The sequence below is a fragment of the Arachis ipaensis genome, chromosome B10 (assembly GCF_059453495.1).
Source record: "Arachis ipaensis isolate K30076 ecotype BB chromosome B10, ASM5945349v1, whole genome shotgun sequence".
NCBI classification, from domain to species: domain Eukaryota; kingdom Viridiplantae; phylum Streptophyta; class Magnoliopsida; order Fabales; family Fabaceae; genus Arachis; species Arachis ipaensis.
The window spans coordinates 75,855,646-75,860,930 of record NC_142435.1 but is presented as its reverse complement, the minus strand read 5'-3'; the positions used below and the strand labels follow the sequence as shown (position 1 = coordinate 75,860,930).

General features: G+C 38.8%; 1 non-coding gene across 1 annotated transcript; it reads left to right on the top strand.

Moving 5' to 3' along the window:
* Positions 1-3,890: 3,890 nt before the first annotated feature.
* LOC148580472 (small nucleolar RNA R71) lies at positions 3,891-3,998 on the top strand. The gene has a single exon (XR_015896275.1). It is a non-coding gene; the product is annotated as a small nucleolar RNA R71 (small nucleolar RNA).
* Positions 3,999-5,285: the final 1,287 nt, after the last annotated feature.

The following is a 5,285-nucleotide window of genomic DNA, read 5'->3' as shown; positions in this document are numbered from 1 at the left end:
AGGATGAATTCGAAACCATGTACTTCTTGTTCTTTTGTAGTTAAAACAGTCTTCATTTAAGAGAGGTGATGGATTCATATTCATAACTTTAAAGCATAGACACTTAGACACTAGTGATTATATAGTAAAGACAGAAACATAAATAAAACATAAAGCTCAAAAATCGAAAAACAGGAAAGTAAATAAACAAGGAGATTAAGGAATGAGTCCACCTTAGTGAGGGTGGCGTCTTCCTTTTCTTGAAGAACCAATGGTGCTCTTGAGCTCCTCTATGTCTCTTCCTTGTCTTTCTTGCCCCATGTTGGAACTTAATTCTCCTAGGGAAGTTTTGATTTGTTCCCAATAGTTTTGTGGAGGGAAGTGCATCCCTTGAGGCATCTCAGGGATTTCATGGTGAGGAATCTCCTCATGCTCATGTTGAGGTCCATGATCTATTGTTTGCTCCATCCTTTTCTTAGTGATAGGCTTATCCTCTTCAATGAGGATATCTCCCTCTATGTCAATTTCAGCTGAATTACAGAGGTGGCATATGAGGTGAGGAATGGCTAACCTTGCCCAAGTGGAGGACTTGTCAGCCACCTTGTAAAGTTTTTGAGGTACAATCTCATGAACTTCCACCTCCTCTCCAATCATGATACTATGGATCATGATGGCCCGGTCTATAGTAACTTCAGACTGGTTACTAGTAGGAATGATTGAGCATTAAATGAACTCTAGCCATCCCCTAGCCACTGGTTTGAAGTCAAGCCTTCTTAGTTGAATCGGCTTGCCTCTTGAGTCAATTTTCCATTGAGCTCCTTCCACACATATGTCCATAAGGACTTGGTCCAACCTTTGATCAAAGTTGACCCTTCTTGTGTAGGGGCGTGCATTCTCTTCCATCATTGGCAAGTTGAACGCCAGCCTTACATTTTTCAGACTGAAATCTAAGTATTTTCCCCGAACCATAGTAGCCAATGCTTTGGATTCGGGTTCACACTTTGATCATGGTTCCTTGTGATCCATGCATTTGCATAGAACTCTTGAACCATTAGGATCCCGACTTGTTGATTGAGGTTGGTGAGAACTTCCCAACCTCTTCTTTAAATCTCAAGTCGGATCTCCGAGTACTCATTCCTTTTGAGCTTGAAAGGAACCTCAGGGATCACTTTCTTCTTGGCCACAACTTCATAGAAGTGGTCTTGATGGACCTTAGAGATGAATCTCTCCATCTTCCATGACTCAGAGGTGGAAGCAATTGCCTTTCCTTTCCTCTTTCTATAGGTTTCTCTGGCCTTAGGTGCCAGGAATGGTTATGAAAAAACAAAAAGCTATGCTTTTACCACACCAAACTTAAAATGGTTGCTCGTCCCCGAGCAAAAGAAGAAAGAAAGAAGTAGAAGAAGAAGAAAAATGGAGGAGAGGGAGAGAGAGATGGTTTCGGCCAAGGGGAAGAAGAGAGGGTTTTGTTGTGTGAAAATGAAAAGGGAATGAGGGATTTATATAGGAGTGGGGAGGGGTTTAGGGTTCGGCCATTTAGGGTTGGGTTTGCGAGGGAAATTATTTTGAATTTAAAGGTAGGTGAGGTTTTTGGGGAAGAGAGGATGGATGTGATTGGTGAAGAGGTGATGGGGAAGAGTGATTGAGTTGATTGGTAACGGGTATTTGGGGAAGAGAGTTATGGAAAGGTGTGAAGTGGAGAGAAGAAGTAGGTGGGGATCTTGTGGGGTCCACAAATCCTAAGGTGTTTGAGGATTTCTCATCCCTGCACCTTTTAGACGTGTAAAATGCCCTATATATGCAATCCTGGCGTTTAACGCCAGACTGCAGCATGTTTCTGGCATTAAACGCCACTTCCTTGCTTGTTTTGGGCGTTCAACGCCAGTCTATAGCATGTTTCTGGCGTTAAACGCCAGTCTGATGCTTGTTTCTGGCGTTTAACGCCAATTTCATGCTCTGTTCTGGCGTTAAACGCCAGCCAGATGCTCCTTACTGGCGTTTAAACGCCAGTAAGCCCTTCCTCCAGGGTGTGCTGTTTTCAATGCTATTTTTCATTCTGTTTTTCGATTTTTCAGTAGTTTTTGTGATTCCACATGATCATCAACCTAATAAAACATGAAATAACAAAGAGAAAATAAAATAAAAATGATTAAATAACATTGGGTTGCCTCCCAACAAGCGCTTCTTTAATGTCAATAGCTTGACAGTGAGCTTCCATGGAACCTCACAGATAATCAGAGCAAGGTTGGAACCTATCAATACCAAACTTAGAGTTTGAATGTGGGGGTTCAACACCAAACTTAGAGTTTGGTTGTGGCCTCCCAACACCAAACTTAGAGTTTGACTGTGGGGGCTTTGATTGACTCTGCAGTGAGAGAATCTTTTCATGCTTCCTCTCCATGGTTACAGAAGGAGATCCTTGAGTTTTAAACACAAGGTAGTCCTCATTCAGTTGAAGGATCAATTCTCCTCTGTCCACATCAATCACAGCTCTAGCTGTGGCTAGGAAGGGTCTTCCAAGGATGATGGATTCATCCTCATCCTTCCCAATGTCTAAGATTATGAAATCAGCAGGGATGTAAAGGCCTTCAACCTTTACTAACACGTCCTCTACTAGTCCATAAGCTTGTTTTCTTTAGTTGTCTGCCATCTCTAATGAGATTCTAGCAGCTTGTACCTCAAAGATTCTCAGTTTTTCCATTACAGAGAGGGGCATGAGGTTTATCCCTGACCCAAGGTCACATAGAGCCTTCTCAAAGGTCATGTTGCCTATTACAAGGTATTAAGAATTTTCTAGAATCCTGTTTATTCTGAGGCAATCTCAGTTGATCCAGATCACTTAGTTCAGTGATGAGCAAGGGAGGTTCGTCTTCCCAAGTCTCATTACCAAAAAATTTGGCATTCATTTTCATGATTGCATCAAGGTACTTGGCAACTTGCTCTTCAGTAACATCTTCATTCTCTTCAGAAGAAGAATATTCATCAGAGCTCATGAATGGCATAAGGAGGTTTAATGGAATCTCTATGGTCTCCAGATGAGTCCCAGATTCCTTTGGTTCCTCAGAGGAAAACTCCTTATTGATCACTGGACGTCCCAGGAGGTCTTCCTCACTAGGATTCACGTCCTCTCCCTCCTTTGTAGGTTCAGCCAATTTGGTTATACCAATGGCCTTGCACTCTCTCTTTGGATTCTCTTCTGTATTGCTTGGGAGAGTACTAGGAGGTGTTTCAGTGACCCATTTACTCAGCTGGCCCACTTGTGCCTCCAGTTTTCTAATGGAGGACCTTATTTCATTCATGAAACTTAAAGTGGCCTTAGATAGATCAGAGACTATATTTGCTAAGTTAGATGGATTCTTCTCAACGTTCTCTGTCTGTTGCTAAGTGGATGATGGAAAAGGTTTACTATTGCTAAACCTGTTTCTTCCACCATTATTAAAGCCTTGTTCAGGCTTTTGATCCTTCCATGAGAGATTTGGATGATTTCTCCATGAGGTATTATAGGTGTTTCCATAGGGTTCACCCATGTAATTCACCTCTGCTATTGCAGGGTTCTCAGGATCATAAGCTTCTTCCTCAGAAGATGCCTCTTGAGTACTGTTGGATGCAGCTTGCATTTCATTCAGACTCTGAGAAATCATATTGACTTGCTGAGTCAATATTTTATTCTGAGCCAATATGGCATTCAGAGTATCAATTTCAAGAACTCCCTTCTTCTGAGGCATCCCATTACTTACAGGATTCCTCTCAGAAGTGTACATGAACTGGTTATTAGCAACCATGTCAATGAGTTCTTGAGCTTCTGCAGGCGTTTTCTTTAGGTGAATGGATCCACCTGCAGAATGGTCAAATGACAACTTTGATAGTTCAGATAGACCATCATAGAATATATCCAGAATGGTCCATTCTGAAAGCATGTCAGAAGGACACTTTTTGGTCAGTTGCTTATATCTCTCCCAAGCTTCATAGAGGGATTCACCTTCTTTCTGTCTGAAGGTTTGAACATCCACTCTAAGCTTACTAAGCTTTTGAGGAGGAAAGAACTTGGCTAAGAAAGCCATGACCAGCTTATCCCAAGAGTTCAGGCTATCTTTAGGTTGAGAGTCGAACCATACTCTAGCTCTGTCTCTTACAGTAAACGGGAAAATCATAAGCCTGTAGACCTCGGGATCAACCCCATTGGTCTTAACAGTATCACAGATCTGCAAGAATTCAGTCAGGAACTGAAAAGGATCTTCAGATGAAAGTCTATGAAACTTGCAGTTCTGTTGCATCAGAGAAACTAAGTGAGATTTAAGCTTAAAATTGTTTGCTCCAATGGCTGGGATTGAGATGCTTCTTCCATGTAAATTGGAATTTGGTGCAGTAAAGTCACCAAGCATCTTCCTTGCATTGTTATTATTTTCGGCCATGTCTTCTTCTTTTTCGAAAATTTTTGTCAGATTTTCTCCAGAGAGTTGTGCTTTAGCTTCCCTTAGCTTCCTCTTCAAAGTCCTTTCAGGTTCAGGATCAGCTTTAACAAAAATGTTCTTATCCTTGTTCCTGCTCATATGAAAAAGAAGAAAACACAAAAGAAAATATAGAATCCTCTATGTCACAGTATAGAGATTCCTTTATGTCAGTATAAGAAGAGAAGAATAGAAGAAGGAAAAGATGAGAATCCAAACACAGGGTTAAGGATAGAAGTGTTAATGGATGAATAAATAAATAGAAGGAGATTAGAGATGAGAGAATAATTCGAAAATTTAACAAAATAAACTAAAAATATTTTAAATTTAAATTTAAAATTCGAAAATTAAAATTAAAATTAAAACAATTAGTTAATTAAAATGAAATTTTGAAAAAGAGGGAAGGAATTTTCGAAAATTAAAGGTAGAGAGTTAGTTGGGCAGTTTTGAAAAAGATATGATTGAAATTGAAAAAGATATGATTGAGATTGAAAAAGATATGATAAGGAATTGAAAAGATTTAATTTTGAAAACTAAATTTGATTACTTGACTAACAAGAAACAAAAAGATATGATTTTAAAATTTAAAGATTGAACCTTTCTTAATAGGCAAGTAACAACTTAAAAACTTTTTGAATCAATCACATTAATGGTTAGTATTAATTTCAAAAATATGAAATAAAATAAGAAAAAGATTTTTGAAAATCATTTTGGAATTTTCGAAAATTAAGAAAGAAAAATGAAAAAGATTTGATTTTTGAAAAAGATTTGAAAAAGATAAGATTTTTAAATTGAAAATTTGATTTCACCCATAAGAAACAATTGAATTTTAAAAATTTTTGAAAAAGTCAACTCAAA